General features: G+C 31.7%; 1 long non-coding RNA gene across 1 annotated transcript; it reads right to left on the bottom strand.

Annotated features, from left to right (window-relative positions):
• Positions 1–1,781: 1,781 nt before the first annotated feature.
• Positions 1,782–3,536, bottom strand: LOC121126435 (uncharacterized). Its single transcript, XR_005866910.2, has 3 exons — positions 3,300–3,536; positions 2,153–2,461; positions 1,782–2,083 (listed from the first exon to the last, which is right to left on the bottom strand). It is a non-coding gene; the product is annotated as an uncharacterized lncRNA (long non-coding RNA).
• Between the last annotated feature and the right edge of the window lie 20,265 nt (positions 3,537–23,801).

Genomic DNA, 23,801 nt, shown 5'->3' with positions numbered 1-23,801 from the left:
AAAAAAACTATGAGCTAGAATAATATTATTCACATACGTTAGATTTTTTCCCTAACTTTTTATGTACGTACCATCGAGTTTCCCTCTAGTATTTTTTTGCCTCACCAAACTCAAAAGTGGTGAATGGAAGAGAAAACAAAAATTTAAAAACAAAATAAAAAAAAGAATGCCCGCTGCAACAGCAATTATCCGTAGCAAAAATATAATTTCAACTAAACACAACTCAATTCGCACCATAAATGTTCAATTTTCTAGTAAAGAAACAAAATTCCTTCATTTTGAATGTGCTACGTTCCCTCCAGCCTACACCTCTATAATAAATGAAATGATTGTATCAATTAACCTAGTTGTTAATTAGAATGTCCCATGTTTGAATTACATAATGGAATCAAGAAATTGTAACTATTACAATTTCCACAAAATCCACACAATATACATATATATTTTTTAACCAAAAAGGGAACATATACACCCCAGGAAGGAATTAGGGCCTACAAAAACGTCTATCCTCGTTGGGCTGAGGAGACATCAGCACTTGGATTTGTTGCAGACTATTTATAGTAGGTCCTTCATGAACTCAGTGTAGAATTGAAAATCGACATTAGAGTAATTATTGCGCCTACATCCTTGTTTATTTATTTCTTCTATTGTACCTCGCCACAGCTGCTTGTAGTTGATCTTATAAAACGCCATACCAGCTTATGTACTCTTCCTCAAAAGATATGTCAACTTGTCTGGGTTACCATGTTGATTTTGTTTTGTTTTTATATGCCCAAAATATTACTGATTAGCTTCAATGGCTATGGTAATACTTTCTTTCGGCTATATTTTTATCTTTCAGATCAAGTAATCACACAGTTCTAGCATAATACAAACACACTCTAAAATGAGGCATTGACAGACAGACAGCCATTGATTCATTATACCTAAAAAAAGTATCCAAATATTATTTGGAGCACTTGATGTATTAATCTATATATAAATACAAATTATCAAGGTGACCATGTTGATTTATTTTCTCTTCTCATAGATGCTTGCAGCTAATTTAATGAAACGTTATAATAGCTAGAACACTCCTCCATAAAACATTTTTCAAATTGTCAGAATACATTTCTTTTTGGTTCCTTTATTTTTACAAACAGAAAATGCTTACGATTTACAACCTTAGATATCACTCTGTATCTTCTAAAAATCTACATAAATTAGATTTCTGTATTTTGATTTACATTGACATTTTTTTTTAAATAAGAACTCTTTTTTCCCAAATAAATGTTCCAATTACAACTAACTTAAATTAATATTGCTCAAACTGAATATTTTTCATTTTTTATCATGTGAAAATTTATTTTTGGACTCTGCCCCCCCCCCCCAACATTACGAACTGTACATAGTTCAAGTGCATTTCCACCTAAGGCACATGTATTTACATATATTTACGTCCTTGCCCCAATTATGAGCATCATTAGATATCATTGACTCTTTAGTACAAAATACATATTTGTATTTTGTCTACAAAAACAATTTGAACTCTTTTTACAAAATAAGAGGTTTTGTGAGGGAAAAAGTTTTTAGTTGCTTCTGGAAGGAAGTTGACACTTGGGAAAGTAACTAAAATGTACACTTTACCAATATATTATTACATATATAAGGGGTAGTCAAAATAATTCCATTATTTTAAAGAATTTCCTTTTCCATGGATTTTTATATACTTGTCAATCAAAAAAGTCCACAAAATAATGTTGAAGGATCGTAAAGGGAATAAACAGATGATATCAAAAAAGTATGGAAATCGAATCTTTACTGGCGCAGTCCTTCCAAAAAGTTAAATAATATACAAACACAACATGGATTATAATGTAAAAAGTGCTTATCACTTCTCCGTTATCAATTAATTATCATGTATTATTAGTTTTCTTCAATAGTGTCTCTCGTTTTCTCGAGCTCTCCTACAACTCGACCTTTGAGTGCTCCCAAAATCTTCTCAGAGGCTTGCCTCACTATAGCCAACAGTCTCTTCTTCAGACACATTATGGATCATAACGAAGTAGAAATCGCTGCTCTAACACGATATTATGCTTGTTCGCTAATCCATAATTATTATAATATTATTTTATTTGAATTAAAATATAGTACATAAGAATAAATTGAATACCATTTTTCGGCCACATGGTGACTCAGCGATTTTCTTTTAAGCAAATTGCCTTCGGTGAAATGTCAGTTGTCAAATTGTGCTTCTGCAGTATTGATTTCTCTGAATTGTCCTACAACCAAGTTTTTTAAACGATATATGGCAATAGATAAAAAGTGGCTCCATCACTTCACTCCAGAGTCCAATCGACAGTCAGGCGAGTAGACTGCATGGAATGAACTAAATCCAAAACGTGGAAAGACACAATAGTCGTCTGATTAGGATATTACATGAGTATTCGGGGATGCGCATGGCATAATATTCATTGATTACCTAGAAAAGGGATAAAGTATCAACAAGGAATATTGCATAGCATTGTTGGTGAGTTTAAAGGATGAAATCCCTACAATATCTATCTTTGAAGAAGAAAAAAATTATTTCCTCAAGAAAAATCCACTTTGTCACAAAATACTGACAACTATGCCAAAATTTCATGGATTACCAAAAGAAGGCACCTGCTACTCCTAAGAACTAAAACATTAAAGCAATGATAAATTAATAAGCAATTTGTCATATTTTTAATTTTTTTCTTCATATAACCTCTGATTTATTCATTTCAAATGCCTGACTTTTTTATATAGGTATATGTTTAACTATTTGAATCAAATTTTATATATATATCATTGTAGTAATTTGTGTGTTCTTCTAAACAATTTATAGCAAGTGTGCTTGAGCATTCGCTTACAAGTTTCTAGTATTATATATAGTGATGTAAATAGTGTGACTTTTTGGGTTTACTTTTTTTTTTTTTTTTTTGGAATTGGTAATCTCAAATTACATTATTTACATATACATGCTCATAAAAGACAAGAGTATAACATTGAGGATTTGTTACGGACTTGCAGTCCTAAGTCTTTGTTGGACTCGGAGTAAATTGGAAATAAAACATACCCTTTTTACAAAAATTGGATGAAATAGATAAAAAAAAACATAGACAGTTTACTTGACGTAATTATTTTAATTGCGTTCAATTGTTTATCATGTAATCTAATCAGATATTTCTGTGTTTACTTTTTTAACAAGTTCACTAACTGCGTGCTAAAAATTAAATGAGTAACGTTAAATTTTGGTGAGGTTGCGTGTATTATAAAAATAACAACTAAAATATTACATTTTTGTGGCTACCTTTGTATGTCTGAGTCCCATAGAGATAAAATGCATGGTTGAGCGATGATACTAAGCAATGCGTCAGAAGTTCTTTGGCGTTGAAACAGCAGACGAGGGAAAAGTGATGATTGACCAAAAGAATCGAAACCATATGCATTACTTCGTTTCCCACACGTCATACCTTCATAGTTTTTGTAACTTTAGTAATTACAATTTTGAGAAAAAGATTTAAAAGCTACATTTTTCTGAAAAAAAAATTGAAAAATTAAACTTTTTGTACAAAAAAAATCAAAAATCCAAATTTATTTACAAAAAATTATACAATTTATAACTATTCTCAATATTTTTTTTAATTTTTTTAAATTCAAAAATCCATATCTGATTAAATTTTTCAGAATTTAATTTTAAAAATTAAATTCTGAAAAATATAGAATGTCTTGAATTAATTATTTCAAATATCTTAATTTTTTGGAGAAAAAATTATAAAATCTATAGCTATTAAATTTCCAGAAAAAAAATTTGTAAAAATTAAATTAAATTTCAAATATTAAATTTAAGAAAAAAAAAATTCCAATATTATATTTTCTAGAAAGAATCAAAATTGATGTTAGTCCCATATGGAGTATTCAAGGGAAAAAAGAGGTACTCAGAATCTATCAGTGTACTATGGGATGAAATAAAAGGAGGTCACATCCCTCAACATCATCCCTCAGTCCACGGATAGACCTCTAGTCCCTCCTTTCCTCTTCCTGTATCCTCCATAACAGAAACAAACTCATAATCTCTTTTAGATATTTTCTTAATTTAGCAGTTGCTTTCATTTTTAATACCGTTCTAAAGTGATGGGGTTTTATAGTGACGTCACTCATCTTGTATTGTTTACTATATGAAAATGTCGATGAAATGAACGGAAACAGGGGTCAAAATTATGTAACAAAGAACTACGTTATGTATGAATGACCATAAAACACTTTTTTATCTTATATCTTGTCTGTTCCATCTTGTTTCTAAGTAAATTAATTATGTCAAAAATGTGCAAGATATTTATGTATAAAAAGTATTTCTTTGTTCCCTTGTTGCTGAGATATAGATGTCATTTCTTATTAAATAATATTTGTATTAATAAATATAAGTACAATGATTTATACCCTAAATCATATGAAAACGATTAATATACAAGGCAACGCTAAATATCCTTGAAAACAAACATTTCAACGGATAGAATAAGTACATTATTATTAGTGTTGAGGCTTTATCTAGGACCGAACTTTTTTTCGGTTTGGGGCTAAGTTATATTTTTATATCGATTTGGGGCGATATTTTTGGTGCATGGATGATATTCCATCGTTGAATGGGATAGTTATCCTATCATAAGATCAAAGATCTGTTGGGACTTAAAAATGTAATTACATTTAAAAATGTCACAAAAATCAAATAGACATCTGAAAAGTTTTGGGATTAGATTCTTGTGGTTCTTCCTTGAAAATGACAATGATTCTAATTTACGATAATCTTCCTCAAGCAAGAAAGAGTCCATTCCTGGAAAATAGAATCAAGAAACTCTTTATAGTCCTTATTTCGGACGGCCAAATTTCAGAAATCCATCAAAATATTAAAAAAATAAAAGAAAGTTGTCGAAACTAAAAGTTTAAAAATAAAAGAAATATGGCAATTGATAGTTAAATGTCTAGTACTTTGATAAGTATTAAAAATCTCACATCTAATAACCCATAATAAATATTAGCCCTTCAAAAAGACTTTGTCCCCCTATATGACTATGATTTAAGAGGTTTTGTAAAGTTCCAATCAAAATTTTACATAATATTAGCTTAAGCTTTAGCTCAGAGACAACGCCGCACTCGGGAGAAGTTATTCTCTTGAACTCAATGTGTGTACGTTCCTGCCCAGGTGATTCCTAGAGAAAGAAATATATACGCTATGTATATGAATTTCACCAAAAAATTCCTTGATTAAATGGCGTAAATGTCATACTATAATATTTACTTATACTTAATCAGTGCAACTCCATCTAACCAATTAAAGAAACATTATTTTCAAAAAAAACAACTGGATTTCTTAGATAACTAAAAAGTTTTGTAACATAGCCAGAGTAAAAATAATGACCTCAAACATAATGTTGTTAGGATCATAATTTAGAATTATGAGAAGACATTTACTGTGGATCCTGTAATAAAAAGACAAAATGACAGGCTTGTTTGATTGGAAGATATATCCAAAAGCCTTTTGGAAGTCTCCAAGACAAAACATCAAGCCTCAGTGGTGATGCTTGACATAATGTCTTAACAGGAGACAAAATTTTGCCAGTTTGGTACCCAGGAGGCTAACATCTAAAAGCAGCTGACTACTTAAAGATCTTGAAGATACAAGTCTTGTCATAGACCAACGAGACCATTAAAAAGTATGGGAAGAAGTCCTGGGTATTCCAACAAAATGAAATACTTTTGGGCTCACCAGTCCCCTGATCTGAATCCATTGGACTTGGCAATATGTTTGCATATTGAGTCCAAAGCCTGTAGATTCCGCCACAGTAACATCACCAACGTCGAAGCCTCTTTGCAGTCGCATTAGAAGAGTTTTTCCAAGACTTATATTGCTAAAGTATATACTGCGTTCCGACCTCGTCTGGAAGCTGTAATTGAAGCTGGTGGAAATCAAATCAATAAATACTTACCTTGATAATGTGCAAATAAATAAATATTTTAAAGATTTTCAGGTACTACCTGATTCTGATCTGTTGTTCATGGTTGTTTTTAGCACAATCAAAGAGGTCAAAGACTTTTTGAACACCCGGTGTGGGATGCAAATATCAATCAATTGGGAGAATGCAGGAATATTAGAACTTTTAAAAAATGTAAAAGAAATATTAAAGTTGTCAAAAAAAGAAAAAAAAGATTTGAAATATCAGATCAAACATCCACTCATTAATACTACATTAGACTCCAGAACCGTTACAAAATAAAAGGTAAAATTAAAACAAGTGATTTTTTAAGTACAGTGAACATGGCCAAAAATCATCTTGGTGTTTGTCCATTCTTGCCCCCTCTGGAACCCTATTTAATTTAAAAGTAGGAAATAGTGTACAGCTAAACAAAAGATAATCTGATAAGAGCCAATCAACCTTAAGAGCACTAATAAAAAGTATACGAAGAATTAGACCCTTTGGATGCTAAGAAGTTTGTTGATGTTTTTGGGGAGGGTCTCGGGAATAAATGAACGTTGCAGATGTTAGAACGAGGAAAAACCACGTAGAAATACAATTGACGCATTCATTTTATCTATTTTTGTATTCATTATAATTAGAAACAGGATTATGTTTAAAAATAGTCATTGTTTTATTTTGGTTTTGGGTAGTGATGAGTGTCATAAGTGTAATTCAACAGTTTATATTATCTACAAGTCCATTTTTTACTATGGTCGAGTTATAAACAATATATTTTTAATGACACTAATGCATTTTAAATGACTGTATATTAATGAATAATGATTGTAGAAAAATAAGTGTTTTTAAACAGTTAACATTTAATTCTTCAATTTTTATTCTAAACGAAGATTTAAAAAAAACCTTTTCTCATAAATGGTTATACAGATTCTCATTAGGTACAGGGTCGTTCAGGTAACTCCGAACCAACTTTAACTGTATCTTGATCAATAATAGAAGTAAGTAGAGGTTTAAAATTTTATTTACAAGTTCTAATAATAAATAATAAAGAAGCATTCATTGTGTCCTCCATCATCGCCAATAATTTGCTCAATACGAGGCCTAAAGGATTTTGCAGGCCTTGACCAGGTCTGCAAGGTAGACTTTGTCTCAGTACTTGAGGATAGATGCATACAAGGAGGCAATGCAACTTCGTGAATTGGCAGAACCCTTCCTCACTAACTCTCAAATGGAATTCCTATCGGGAGGGTTATATGGTCAGGTTTGCGGCTCCTAAAATAGAACTTTCTCTTTTTGCAACAAGTTTTGGATCTTGCAGGCCTTGTGAGAGGGACTAAGTATTTTTGATACATAAACTTGCCATCATTGGCCTCAGCTTTAATCCAAGGTATCATTTGGTCAGACAGGAGTTCACAGTACCTGTGGGTGCCCACCCTCTCTTTTGGCTCAAAGACGAGTGTGGACATGCCACTGTAGTTGAGCTGAATGCCTCCAAAGGTTAATAATGATGGTGGCCGGAAACTTGGCTTTAAAGATGTGGTGGGCATTGGCTCTCTCTCTGGTCAACCATATGCCCTTTTGGATGTTGTGGGATCTGTCGACAGTCTATTGTTTCTCATCCGAATAAAAGATGATTGGGTTACAACGGGACTTCAAATTGTTTAGCAATTTTCTTCCGTAGGAAGCCTGGGGTGGTCTTCATTTTATCTGTAAGGATATTTCTTTCCTACAGCTCTACGACTTCATTCTCAGATAAGTATTTATAGCACTGGAGACTATAGAACGACTTACTTAGCACTTCTTGGCAAAATCGTTAATTAGAGTCCCAGGAGATCCCTTCTCAGACCTTCTCAGGCGAACAAGAAATCTGGTAGTCTGTGTTTTAGCATTACGGGACTTGTGAGCATTTCTCTTATATCCCCTCCACCCTTCTTTCAGCGAGTATAGACGTAATAGACAGTACTCTTTGGATATATGAGAATCTTATGGATGTACGCTGGGCTGCGAGCCGTGCAAGCCAATTTGAAAACGTTGCAGTGCCTACAGGATTTAAGAGTAAACATTGTTCAAAAATCAAGATACTTGTACATTATGTTGCCTGCAGGAAGTCATAAAGACAGAGAAAAGAATTCGATCCAGAAAGTTTTACACGTGCTCGAGAAAGAAAGGAGAGGATCCTATGTTTGAATGGGTTACGTGTTTTTAACGAGACCCAGATAAATAATCGTATTTTTGACAGATGAGCCTAGTTTTGGCTGTTTTTTTCATACAACTGGATAAGAATGGACGAGTTTTACTCGTGACACATCACTAAATTAATTTTTACGCAAAAGAATCAATTATAAATATGTATCTATCAACTATTCTAATCCGGTATTCAAGTAATACATATGATGTACCAATCCTCAACGCTCACCCAAACATGCAAGCCTAACCATACCTTACCGACTATTTCCTTTCCATAACAAAGACTTTAAAAATACACTCAACAACATGAAACATCTCATGTTTTTATATAATACAAACATTATTTCTACAGCATGTTATTTGCAATTCTTTCGTAATTATTAATTATACAACTCCTCTAAAAACAATCATGAACCTTTAGCTGACCTCAAATAGAACGTACTTGGGTCAATCCTTAAGAGAAAGAAAAGACTCACTATCTGCAAATTTAAGAAATTGTTTATTTCTCAAAAGACAGTGATGACTGCTCCCAACGTCTTTATAATTATGGATATTATTACAATTTGTAGCATTCTAGCGATCATTCATCAAGTCATAATTTAATAAGAAAAGGGATGTAAAAAGCCTCACCAATATTTATACTAAAATGGACGCACAAACACAAATTAACTCATCTTTTTTAAAACTTTAATTAATAATTTGATCGCTGGGATGATGGCATTGATATCTGATTTTCTTGCGTATCTTTTCACGTAAATCATCTACTGAGTTTTGGTAATTATGGCATTAACCTAATTTTCTCCCTTTCCCTTGTAGTGAGCAAGGATCTCATCTCTACCGATCGTAGCTCCAAAATTACGAAGTAATTCGTTGAAGATCCTGTCATATAGTTCCTTTAGATAAGCAATATTCCAAAAAAGATGGTCTGTGGGTTCACTTTCCCTCTTGCAGAAGATCCACTGACTTCTTTGGTCACGAAAAACTTTTCCTCCTACTTCCAAAGTGCCAGAAAGAAATCAGTACTTAACCACTTTTCAGCGAACGACCTATATTTATTTTTAATAGCTTTGATGCTATTGTATAGACTTTTTACTTGCCTCTTCTGACTAAATAGTCTATGAACGGTTTCATACATTTTTTTATGGCGCACCTTTGAATTTCTTGAGTGGTAGCACTTGAGTTTCTCATCCTGAAGGTATAAAAGGTCTTTGGACAACTCTATAAGGACCAAGAATAGTTTTGAAGTATTGTTTAGCCATCTTGTCTATGAGGATACTCGAAAAATTCGTGTCCGCGGCAATCTCAGCTGATAAAGGCTTACTTCTGGGAAGATAAGTCGCTCACAAAATGGCGTTATTGTTTATTTTTTTAGAAGTGAACTTCCTTTCCAAAATAGATTCAAGAGGCCATGAGCGTTGTTGACACATATTAGTTTGTAAACAAACTGACAGTGAGTAGCACCGAAAAGTAGCTAATAAAAAATTGTACAACTCCCTCAATAATAATTATCACTATCCGACTAAGGACTATTAGCAACTAGATTGACAAAAGTTATTTAAGTTCAATATTCATTATTATTTGGGACGTTATGAAAGAGTTTGCCTTGCCACTCGGAAATCTCCTGGCTGAAGTGTTGTTCACATAACACAGAGTATGGTGATAGCTTCCAGAGTGAACCATTAATGGCTTCCCATTGCAGAGCAATCCACCATTTAAGCCATGTACTTTCATTCGAAGGGAATCGCAATGATCCTCCCCTCGAACACCCAGGGACAACACCAGACGATGGCATATTGATATTTATAAATTATAATAACTATTCACTCATAAGCTACAAATATCACACTATTGAAAATTCCAGAGATTAATACAACTATTAACCATAAATATTTTAATTTATACTCAAGCATATAGCGGACACGCAACAATTGACGTAATCTTATTCGACACCAGCACCCTCAAGCAATCAATAGTTATATTTATTAGCCCAAGTGACAGTGAGTCACACCACCTAGGGGAAATTATATAATTTTTAGTTTGATTGTGCCCTATTATATGCAAAACAATATGTATGTGCTCATAAAAGACGTTGTGTATCCCTGAAGATTTGTTGTGGAGTTATAATTATAAGTCCTTGTTGGACTCCAAGTAGAATTGAAGATCCACATCAGAATAATTCTTCCCAATCTCTTCTTTTTTCTTTTTTTTTTCTCCTCCTTTTCCTTTTTAACAAATTATTACAGCTGATCTCCTCCAAAACATTCCTCCAATATGTATAATGTACATTTTATCTTCTTTGCTTTATAAAGAAGTTAATTTTTTATTTTCCATATTCTCACTTCCTTTCTCAAATACATAAATAATACTTAATTGACCTGGTCATTTTAGCCAGCTGCTCTTTGCTCTTATAACAAAAACGAAAATTAAGTAGTTGCACTATGGACTTTTTTTTTTCAAGTTGATATTTTGAGGCCTATAATTCTACAAAAATAAAGTAGCATCAAAAACTCGTATAAACTGTCGATAATGAGATCAAATGAAATCATAAACATGAGTGCAAGGAAATACACACAATCCCTGCTCTGTTCTCAATTTTACTCTTAGTTAGTACAACAAGGGCTTACACTTATAACTCTGCAACAAACCCCCAGGGCTACTTTTTGTATTTCAGGAACTAGTGTGTTCATGAAAGACAGAGAGTAACACGAAGGATTTGTTGTGAAATTATAAATGTATATCCTAGCTGGACTTGGAGTGGAATTGAGGATCGATACTGGAGTAATTCTTCCTTATATGTAGTTGATATATACGGAGTGGGATTTGGACTCACTACCTTCTTCTCAGGGTTGCTTGCAGCTGATCAAATACAACGTCATAATAGCTAACTTGCTTTCTTTGCAAATGTATCTCAGATAACAATTTTTAAGAACTCTAAATTAACATGGTGAGTGACATTTGGCACCTTTCTAACACCAATAAAAAGCTATGCTTGCTATGTCCTGGGTTATTTCCTTCTCCCCCTATCTTGTCACAACTGCTTATAGCGTATCTAATTATACGTCATGACAGCTAAGCTGCTCTCCTCTCAAAATATTCTTCAACTTGTTAAGATGACCAATCGGATGTCTAGTTTCCTTTTTCTGAGCATGCCTACCAATTAGCATGATTGCAGATCATTATAAAAATAATAGACCTCCTTGCTCACAAATTTTAAAAATAGGAAGAAATAGTTTTAAGAGCTACTAATATCTTGTAGATTACACAAATATACTTTGTTTTACATTGTATGTTCAAGAGGATTTCGATAATATTCATATCTTAGTTATTTTTACACGCCAAATATGAGATACGCACTATCAATTGATAGAATCATGTTGCCCATTCTAAATGGAACTTGATAAATCACCGTTTGAAATAGTGATTATATTTTGACTATTTATTCACTAGCAGTTGTAGCTTAAATGTCTCGGAGTAATTAGGTGGCCGACAAGCAGAAAAAATTCATATAGAAAATATCTTCACAACAAATCCATAGTATTAATTTCCGTTACTAAGGACGTCCAATGAGGAACACAAAGCAAGACACCAAAAAAATTAAGGTGCTGTTCTGTATTTCCTTTGCTTTTCTGTTTCAACTTCTATCACATCGTTACCTTTACATATTGTATCACAGAAAAAGAAGCAAAAAAAAAATGGCCCAAAATTATCTGGTAGTTAGCCAAATAAGTCAATCACGGGAACTGATATTTATCTCTTAATTAATCCCAAACTACAAATATCATAAATTTCTCTACAATTTTTAAAATTAATTACATATATACTTGTATTTCATAATATTAAAAGCCTACATAGTATTTTATTCGATATAATATTACTCATTAGTACTGTAGGAAAGGCGTAGCTATTACATATTTGTATTTCTATAGAAAGGCCAAAATGACTCCATAGAAATAATAAAATGCCTAATATATATAAATATTTATAAATGACGAGGTTGAGTTAATTTTACAAGTTTTAACATATTGTGATTAACAAATTGAAACACTATTTAAGTTGATTATTCGTCACTATGTATCTAAGTGTATCACCAAAAAAATTGTATTCCTGTCCTTTTGGAAATGGAACATATGCGTTAATATCATAATACTTTGTTCATTAAAAAAATTCAAAAGTCCAAAGCTGTTCAGAAACATTTAAATTTTTTGGAAAAAAATTCAAAAATATATTTCAAAAATAAAATTTGTTGAAGGCCAATTTTAAAAATCCATAGGCAACAAAACAAAATTAATTTTTTTGGGAAAAAAATTAATTTCAAAAATAATAATAATTTTATTTTAAATTTTTTTTAAAAATCCCAAAATTAAAATTTATTGGAAAAAAATCGAAAAAAAATTTACTAAAAGTTAGATTGTAAAGTTTTAAAAATCCATAATTACTTAAAAAACCTCAAAAATTCCAAGTTGTTCAAATAAAATTATAAAAATCCATAGTTTTTAGCAGAAAAATTAAATTTAAATAAAAAAAAATCCGAAAAATTAAATTTCAAATATTAAATATTTTGAAACAAAATCACATATTTAATTTTATAGCTTAAAAAGCCCAATTTCTCAATAAAGGGAGGGAGGCTAGAGCCCTCCCTTCGTGAACGACCCTATTTTTTTACAACTCTATGATTAGACGTAGATTATTCTCCTTATTAGAAAAAATAATATTAGGAATTCATCGTCAGAAATTATATATAGAGCAGCAAAAACTAGGACAAAGTTCAAAATATTACCCTTAAATATCTACGAGATAAAAATAACATTTAATGGCAAAGATAATTCAAGAATCAGATGAAAGAATATAATTAACAAATTCTTACAACTACTTTAAAAAAAAGTAAAAAGTTGCCATCGAATAGAAAAATTCTTTGTTAAATGACGTCATCGTAGTTGACGTTCTCATAAATCTATTTTCATAGGAAAATAAATAGTTTACTAGGACATAAGCATTGTGTACTTACATTAGTGTGTACTCAAGATAGGACGGATCTACTTCATAGGGATATTCAGAATATATAACATTGATTCTATTCAAATATAATTGGCATCAAATAGCATTACAATCAGATGATAACTTTGTTTTTTATTTATTCATATAGCCCTTTTCTTCATTTTATGTAGTAAAAATATCAACTTTGAGTCCCCAAAATGGCGTATTTTTTAAAAATGGTGTGCAGTTTTTGACGGCACTGGCAATACTCTTTAACCATGTATTAATCTATTTTTAATACATTTGCAGGACAGATATATTATAAAACTGACACTAGGTAGATTTGCCTCAATACGTTTTGCGTTAAAATCATTTTACCAGAAGGAAATTTTGCTTTCAAATATGAATAAATGAGATTTATACTTCGATTATGTTTATTTCTTGGTAAAATTCATGTTCCATTGGGATTTTTTAACCAAACATATGTACTTTGTATTACTATAAAAGGCATTAATTGTTTGTTTGTTTTTTTCTGTTAGAAAACTGATGAAATCATGCCCTAAAATTTTAATACAATTACGAACGAAATCGCAGTGTGTTATAAATTTGAAGCAGAGACAAGATAGATAATAAAATTGGCATAACACGAAAAACCAAATTAAAAAAAACAAACACGCGGCAATGATTCGAATATATAGAATCCCTTCTCTGTTGGTAATCCATCATTGAACATGATGGATTATTCATACTTGAAAAAACTCATGGATTGACGAAGAAGCATAATGTGAGGCAAGACCATAACTCCATCATTATTCCAACAGTTTGATTGAAAAAGTCAAAGAGAACGTTTGAATTATTTAAGGCAAAATTACTGGCATTAATAACACTTAGAAGGATATACTTTTGAGAGACAGGAATGTTAAAGCCTTTTTATATGCTGGCCCCATATTGGCGTGATCAAATACTTAACTATTGTCATCAATATAAATGAAAAAGGGTTTTCCTTGTTACAAAACTTGGTTGTAACATGTTCAGGGATTCTCAACATTTTTTTAGGTATGAAATATTTCTAAAATATTTCATAAACTCAAGTAACCCCTTACCAGCACCAAGCGTTTTTAGCTTCAGTGACAAGGGCGTCTACAAGATTGTATTTTGGAGGAAGGGGCATAGTTTTTGGACTTTTTTTTTATTAATATAAATATGAATTTTTTTTAGAAAAATTTCAAATTTTAAACTTTTTGAGAAAAAATTCAAAATATTAAAGTTTCTTAATTTGAGTCCTACACCCTACAAACGCCCCTGAGTTATGTACCACTTGTTAAAAATTCATTCAAAATCTCAAATACCCCCTGGAGTTCCTCCAAGTATCCCAAGGAGTACGCGTAATCCCATTTGAGAACCACTGGCCGACAAAACAGTTCATTTAACTGCTATGTCACAGCAGTTTTATAAGGGGAGTAATGTAATGTTTTTGTTCCGTGAGGATTTTTGACATTATGTGGCATAAAATATGTATTATAATACACAGACATATTGAACGATGCTTCTAAGTGCTGATAAATTTTTATGCATAATTGAACTTTGACTTCACTTCCTTATCTAGTCCTTATATAATGTGATATATAAAAGTATACTAATATAAAAACATCGTATTGTTTTAGTGAGCTTACAACTATAGTTGGCCGTGGGAAGCCTAAACATTCTTTAGCGCGCGATTTTTGGTGTTGTGAACAGTGTTTTTTTGGTTTTTGTTGCTGTTATCATTACTCTTGTAGAAAGATGATCTAAGTAAGAAGCGTAAACACGAGTGTATCGGGTTATGAATGATATAAAGTATTCCCGAGGACTTAAAAGTGCAAGATAGTCCTTGAAGTATGATTGAGGATCGACATCAGAGTTATTCCTGGTTATGACCTTGTCAGGCAAAACATTCAGAAAATAATGTTCAACACCATACCCCCCTCAAAAAAAAAAATAGAGCTCTGGTCCTGATGATGGGATATGGTGATACTCAGAGATGACAACAATATGATAACTTTAGATTTAACCTTAATAGGGTTTTTTTTTGTTTTGTGTCCAAAGCTGTCATTAATATCCTTTTATCATTGAAAAGAGAACATATACAGGGTGGCCCAGAAGTCTTAGTACAAATTCAACAACCAAGAAAGTATACAAATATTTAATTCTCGTAACATCCTTCTACACGATTGGTATTAGCGTAAAATTTACTTCAAAATTAGTGTCAGTATATGGCCGCTATATGTCAGTGTATATTAGTGTCAATATATGGCTATACGGCCGCCATTGTTAGCAACTACAGCTCAGAACTAACTAAACTACGCTTCGGAATTACTTTACGCACTGTAAAAATGGTCTTCTCCAGCAGGTTGTCACATGAAGACACAATGGGGGTCTTCAAGTTGTTGACGCTTCGGTAGGAAGTTATACTAACTCTCCAGAACGGACTAACTGGAAACGTCATGATATCATGTTTATTTTCGGTTTCTTTTATTTTTGTACAGGCTTAATTTTTTTACTTATTTGATGTTTGTTCACAAAACTGAAGATAGTGATTCCATCTTCTATTTATATTGCTAAAATGATGTTTGTATACTTATTTTTGTTTACTATTAGTGATGTGACGCGAGCTGGATTTTGCTACTCGAGTATTGTCGAGTTTCTAAAAACCCCTCGAGGAATTACAAGATCTACTCGTTACTCTCATGATCATTTAATTTCCAATTGTTACTTAACCCACCATTTTAGTGTGATACACACAAAAAAAAAACACATTGATTTAGGGGGATTACAGCCCCTCCAGTCCACTCCCTGTGGACGCCCATGACACTACATAAGAACCTAACAAATTGGTCATTCAAAAATCATATTTTATATCCTATAGGATTTTTTTTTTTAAATGGGTCATTTAAAAATTGTTTCCCCTTCTCGAATTAGTAATAGTAAGATTCACATTCATAATTGATTTTTTTCTCTTGTGTACGCAAGACTTTTTAAATCTGCATAAAAAAAAGTCGTGTTCAGGACTTTGTGCCTTCGTAATTTGATAAGGAAATAACCTATACAAAAATTTATTGCTCTAAAAGGTCAACTTTAGGTAGTACATCCAGTTCAAAGTTTGAAAAGAGACAAAAGTTCTTTATTTCGACAATAAAGATTAAAATACATAATTAATCCTTATTTTACATTAATTAATGATGAGATACATTGTTCTAACCTATAAAAAAACAATTGTAAAGTTTTTCTCTAAAGCATTACTGAGTGAATTCGATCCTTCCTATCTGAAAATGTAAAAAAAATGATGCAGATTATACGCAAATAATCCTTCTTTTTTTTCTGTTCATTATTTAAATATTAGAAAAAAATTCCTAATACTTTTTATATGTAAGAAAAGTGTCTATCGAAATTATTATGCAAAATAACTAAAAATATTTTCTTAGCATCTATATTATCTTAGTACGAAAATTTTATCTTTTTTCGTAATTTGATCAAGATGTACGATCTAAAGATATCTCGTAAGACGATTTAGCATAGATAATTGGCATACCATATGACAATTTTATGCACACAAATATTCATGTATTTCTTTTTTTAATTTGCGAATTTCCTATTGTTATATTGAATAATTGAGTAGTTCCTGCCTATATCCTTGCATGAATCGGAATGAGGCCATTTTTTATTTCCTTCATCCCATAGCTGCTTGCAGCTAACTTAATTTAACGTCATAACAGCTAAGCTGCTATCCATTAAAATATTTCCAATCATAGGGAATTAACACATTCATTTTCTTTTTACATACAGACAATTCATAGTATTTGAATTTCAGAGAATAAATCCCTACTACTCTTCTCTTCTCAAATCCAATTTAATTAAAAAAATTGACAGGGATACCATTTGTTTTTGTAAAAATTGTTCCCAAACTTATAAAAACAGTTTAATATTCTTTGAAGTCTATACTTCTGGATTTGCAAACTTTAGAAAAAACAGTTTATTAGGCCTTTTTTGAGAAATTTGATATCTTAATTCGAATTTTCCATTTTTTATTGGCTGAAGAAAAAAAGTTTGAACTCGAATAAGTTCTCCACCATTCGAACTTAGAGAAATGTTATCACTATTAAAAGTGTAGTATAATATTATTATTAACAAATTGGAAAGTTTTAATAAAAAATATTTATGTATGTAAGTGAAATTACATACTTTTGCTGTAAAGTAATATTTTTTATAAAGTGCAATCAACTTTTGAAAAAATAAGTTTTAATTGAACTGCACATTATCTGTCATTAACGTACAGGGTAGATGTGATATTTTTGACAGAGTTCAAAAATTTTACAAAACAATGCAATAATATGTTGGTATGACTGATGAGTCCTTTAATTTGTAGAAAACAAAATTCATTTTAACATACACGCATTTATTTTTTATTCAAATCTTAATATATGCGGAAAATACCCATGAATTAGGAATGATTTACATAAGAGACCAATAACAAAAACAAGCATAGACAGTGTTCTTTAAAACATGCACACGCCTCCAATATTTTATTAATACGACAACATTGTTATTTCTTAGATTAAAATATGTTTATGATATACATCATGAAGCACTATTTACAAGGCATCCCGTGACTTTTTTTCATATATTCAGACATAGATAAGACCTTAAAAGGGGTTATTATATCGTTATACAATGTTACTTCCGTGTTCTGAATAACCAATTAACGATTATAGGGGGGGGGGGTACAAATTTAGCCATTTTTAGGGACTTTCAGTACATAATACTTTGTTTATATTCAAATATCAATGGTAATCATTGGCATTAAGTAGTATTCAAGTCTAGTGTTATGTATTTTTTATTCATTAAATCATTTTGATGTAGTTTTATCAAGTTCTTATTGGAGATTTGTCCATTTTATCTACAGCCAAGAGTCCTTTATGTGGAGTCTCCTTGAGTTATGATTCAGTTTATAAGTTGAGTGAAAATGCTCTATAGAGATATGATTTCTCTAGTTGGAATTACCAAATTTTTAATTTATAAAAAAAAGAAATAAAGTTGACTTGCTTTTATACTCCTTTTGTCAGTTGATATATTTGCTCAATCATTCACGATCCATCTATTTGTTATCTATGGATGTTACTGTGCCTTTTACATGTTTCCTTATATTATACTGTTACTTTACTAGATTCGAATTACTCCATTCCTGCTTCTTGGACTCCTTCTCATTGTCCAACTCTCAACTCAAGATAACTCAATTTCTTCCGTGCATTTACCTTCATCCCATCATCACCAAGTTCCTATCCAAACCTCCCATAAAGGGACCAAAAATAACGGTAATATATGGCGTCGCGTCTTGAGGAGATTCCTTGCTGCTTTCAAAGTCCGTGATCCACCACTGTATGTCATGACTAAAAATAGCCTATTTCCGCGGGCATATACTAAGCAAAAAAACCTACTCTTCTCAGGCAGAAGATATTTCACGTACGGAAACATGGAAAGAAGAAAAAGGACTCATCATCATTTTACGACAAACCCCTATGGAAAAGATTCAGGTCACAAATATTATGCATAAACTTTAAGTACCCTAACTCATTATTTATTCATAATTATCAATAATTAAATAGTTATTTTTATTGTATTACATATTATATTTACATATTTTGTTAAGTCAAAGATTGAGGAGGGAATAAATAAATTTGTTTGTATCCAAATGGCATTTGATTATGTAGTTGAAAATGTAAAATATGTCGTCGAAAGCGGAAGTGGAATTTTGTGTCGGTAGCTTTCTGAATAGCTTCATCTTTTTTTTTTTTTTTTTGTACAAAGTTGCTATAATTATGGCCGGGTGTTCGGCACACTTTTTATTCAATATGTGAGCCCTCAGCACAAATAATTGCCTCAATACGAGGCCCAAATCCCTTGCAGACTATGAAGTCAGACTCGAACTTGGTCAACTCCTTCTTGATGGAAGCCCCTAGAGACTGGACACTCATGTAAGGAGTAGCACACACCCTATCCTCCGGGTGTGTTTAGATATAGTAGTCCAAGGGGTTTTCGTCTGGAGAAAAGGGCAGCCAGATATTGAGGTCCCAAAAGCACGGGAAGTTGTCTCTCCGGAAGGCCTCGGGCTTAGCGCCTCAATGACACAGAGCTCCGTTTTGAGTGAAAGCAAAGCTGTCACAAACGTTTATATGGCCAAGGCAGCACTTTCATATTCAGAAGTTCCATGTCCCACTGGATTTTTTTGTTCTGAAGAAATGTCTCCCTGAAGCTGACCCAAGCTACTTGGACATGCTGCGTGAAAGGACCTTCAAAATTTCAGTCCTTTGTTGCTCTATTTTACTTGTTCTCTTTTATTTCATTCTTAATTAAGTCGAAACTTTACATACGGAATCTTGATTGAAAAACCTATCTTTCACCGAGTAAAGTAATAAATAATGCGTGCGCTACAAAGACTAACAATTAGGGTTTGTTCAGAAGTTATAAGCGTCGATCCTACTTGAACTTGGAGGAGAATTTTGGATTGACATATACGAGTAATTCCAGCCCACATGTCATCCTTTCTATAAGCAAAGTGCATTTTTGTTTATTTCCTTCTGCTCATGGCTGTTGCAGCTGATCTAATAAAACTTCATGACAGCTACGCTATTCTCCTTTCAAACATTCTTCAAAATTCTCAGGATTCCCAGTGATGCTGATCAAGAGCATAAGTATAAAATAATAACTAAATAGTGTGTGTGCTCATAAAAGATTGGGACTAACAATGACATTTTTTTCCTCGAGAGGTATAAGTGTAAATACCTGTTAGATTAGTCATATATAAGGGTGATAATTTTGGTAAGAATAGAAAAGCGTGCGAGGAGAAATAAATAAATACGTATAGCATCATTGATTAAATAATATACATCTTCTTCTATCAATCAAGAACGTTATCATTCCCGCCTATTTATTCAATATTAATATAATATTAGATGCTGATAGTCGATAGAAAACTGCATAAAATGCCTAAAATAACGTCTCCTTCTGTCTGGATTTATAAAAATGGAGGCCCAGGAATTTGGAAAATACTTACCGGATGAGAAACAGATGGTTTGTCGGTCGATATAAATGCCTTTAGTCTCCTATCTTGAATTAGCACCACTCATTATTCTCATCTCATATCAAGAGAATGGATATAAAATCAAGTTAACGATGAATACATCAAGTCAAACTTTAACTTTGATCTCACAAAGATGGTCATTGTATGTAATATAACCTTATCCATTGCTAATCATCCTCCTTTCAAAAAATTTATGGAGAAATACACGGGTAAACCTATCCCTTCCCGAGGAACCATCATTAAATTAATGGAGGATGTTGGTACTGATGTCATTTATAGAAATACATATAAAAATGTTTAGAAGTTATCCACACCAAATGACGATCAAGTTATCAGTAAAAAGTATAAAATATTTACTAATTTTGAAATGGAACTCTGAATTTTGTATTATCTAATAGTAAGTATTCAATTTTTTTTTAAATCTAACCATAAAATATGATTTTATTTTAGCTAAACATATCAAGAATTATGATACACAACTCATTAAATTGCAAAAACAAGTGCCTAAATGGTCACAACAACGAGGGTAGTAGCTTTGGATGGTTTGCAACTAGTTTGTCTGAAACTAGTTTCTTCACTGAAGGACTTGTGTATGACCGTTAGGTTTTCCAATATTACATAGTCAATAAATAATACTTTTTTATCACTTAAGGATTAGCTATGGTTGATAGGCTCCAAGAAATGGTGCTCAGAAAACTCATAAAAGGCAAAAACAACTGCTTAAATGGTCACACCAACGGGGGGTAGTTGCATTGGGTGTAGCATTATAATTAGCAATTGTGTATATCCTTCATGATACTAGTATGTTGTTATATAAGTATAAGTAACGGGGAAAAAATATTTTTTGATGCTCTTAATAAGAAGTAATATCGCCGGACATTACTACATAATTAGCTTTGGCTCTAAATCTTTAAGATGGATTTATTTCTAACACTTTTTTTATTAGTATATTTATTGTCTAATTTTATGATTTTGACATTTACTTTATTCTTAATCATTATTAAGATCTCATTGGTAGAGATATTTCTATCCTGTGCACAATTGTATATGCAACTTGCACACGAGGAAAAAAGGGTGATGATCTTTTTGATTAAACTCCACGTCTGGCTTGTGGTTTGCAACCTAAAGTTATGACATATTGAACTGAATTCCAATGTCAGATCAAGAAAATATTATTTGTATCAATCTATTATTTCAATATTCTGTATTTATAATTTATTGTTATTATTAGTTATATGATTATAATTGTTTAATTTTTGTATATTTAACTTAAATGTATGATGGTTTATTATTTTATTTTTTAGTATGTAAATTATATTTAATTTAAGCCTTCTATTTTAAACTTGGAACTTCAAATATGTTTCGAAATACTCTTATTTTGTCGTTTTATTAGTTATTATTCTGAGAATATGGTTTATAATGAATTACAATTTTATGGAGTGTTTTATCAACTATACTCATATAATACCAGAAAACTGTAAGCGAAGGCTCAAGCACGCCGGCTACAAAAGGGGTAGAGGAACTAAGAAATTACACCTATGATACAATTACATAAGTACATGAGGTCATTTGTCATATTTTTATGGAGAAAAAACACTAATTTATTAGATTCAAATAGTCGAATATAAGCCTACAATATCTAAACTGTGGTAGTTTTGATATTGGAATTAAATAGTTTTACGCACATAATTTTGATTTATAAATTTCACATGCGTGATTTTTGTATAAATGTTTGACTATGAACATCTAATAATTACTTTTTTCCCCATATTAATATAACAAACGGCCTTTTGAACTTATAGTATGTCCTTATATATTCTTGTCCCGGCGTTACCTTACTAAAACAAAAATATACACTGTCTTGTGTTGTCAGCTGTAGATTTTTGTCTTATCAGTGTTTTGGAAATAGATTGCTTGAATTAGCTCTTCTTAACCTGAGAGTAATCAGCTTGTTTGGAAGAATTTGATAACTACCAACTGATTTTAGGCCTTTTTTTTACCGTTTATTTTGCTTTAAATAATTGTTTCATACAATAAAAGTAATGATGTGTTGTATGATTTAAAGCAGCTGAAATTGTGAGAAGATCCTTGAAGGCACTTTTCGATTAAGAAATTTTTTTTTGAAGGTTTTGTAGAAAAAATGTTTTTTTAGTTCCAAATTTCAGCTATCAAACAGTCTTTGTTTTAATCAACATCTTTGTGGAAAAACACTTGTTTATTAAGGGAAGAAGAAGATCAAAGATGCTCCCCATCAATACTACAAAACATACCACCAGCACCATGATGCTAGGGGTTGTGGCCTCAGACAGGCAGCTTATATCCCCTTATTGGTTCCTAAAGGGGCTTAAAATTGGAGTCCTTGTTGGAAAAGACCTATTCTGAGGGTAACAATATATAGCAGTAAGATGGCACTACAGGGTACAAGGCCAAGACAGTTAAGGAGTGGCGCCGACATAATCTGTCTGATTTTTGGCCATCCCACTTTTGGATTACCATCATCTTCTAACTCTGCTCTCCTATATTCTGGAATCAGGGGCTATTTTGAATGTATAGCTTGTCGACTCCCTTAAAGCTGCTGTTGAGGAACAATTGGCTGTCATACCAGAAGACTATTAAATATACAGAAGGTGGAATTTTTGAGAAAAAATGAAAACTGATGATGTAAATAATTAACTGCAATTATAAAGATTTGTTCTACCATTACTCCCGGAGCCTCCACGAGGCATTGGACTTGGGTAAGTTTATTTATGAGATTCATTGATGCACGCTGTAAATGTATCTGTTTCCAAATCGCTAACATGGCACAATGACGTCATAGGAAGTTGAAACAGAGGTAACTAAGAGGAATTTTCATCCCGTTGTATCTCCTGGAGTAAAGATCTTGAGATGGATGATGAAGTTAAAACTATATTCCTTTAATCTTCCTTTGGTGCGAATTCTTGGAGAACACAGAAGTACCCATATCCCAGTCTTAATTCATTAAGACTGGGAATTGTTATATATTCCAATTCTATGGTTATAATTTCATATCATTCTAAATTATTTTGAGTTTTAATTCTCTGTATACAGTATTTGTTTTGGAATATATCGTGTACTTTTTAGATTTCCAAAGTTAACCATATATTTATAGTCTATGTAAGATATTTGTTCAATATAATGAAAACATCAGTAGCGGTTGATCTAAAACAGTAGTTCCATACCTTTTAAATATAGTGACCCATTTTGAACAACTAAAATCAATAAAGTAGTTCCATACATTTTTTTTTAAATATAGTGACCCGAGGAGATTTTAGAACAATGGCATCATTAAATCAATAAAATATCTTAACGTTTATACATTCAATATTATTATAATTTTGTAGTCAACTGAATAAAACAAAACTTTGAAATCTACACAACAGATGCTTATTGCATGCCTTTAATATAACCTCCTATCTCATAACATTGGATATTCATCTATAAAATCATCATAGTCGTTTAAAAAAATGCTTATGCATGTAATATAACCTCATCCAGCTAAATCTACAAAAAAAGGGTAAACATATTCCCTT

This window comes from Lepeophtheirus salmonis, chromosome 11 (genome assembly GCF_016086655.4).
Source record: "Lepeophtheirus salmonis chromosome 11, UVic_Lsal_1.4, whole genome shotgun sequence".
NCBI lineage: Eukaryota > Metazoa > Arthropoda > Copepoda > Siphonostomatoida > Caligidae > Lepeophtheirus > Lepeophtheirus salmonis.
Note: the sequence above shows the minus strand (reverse complement) of the source record. Positions and strands in the feature narration are given on the sequence as shown.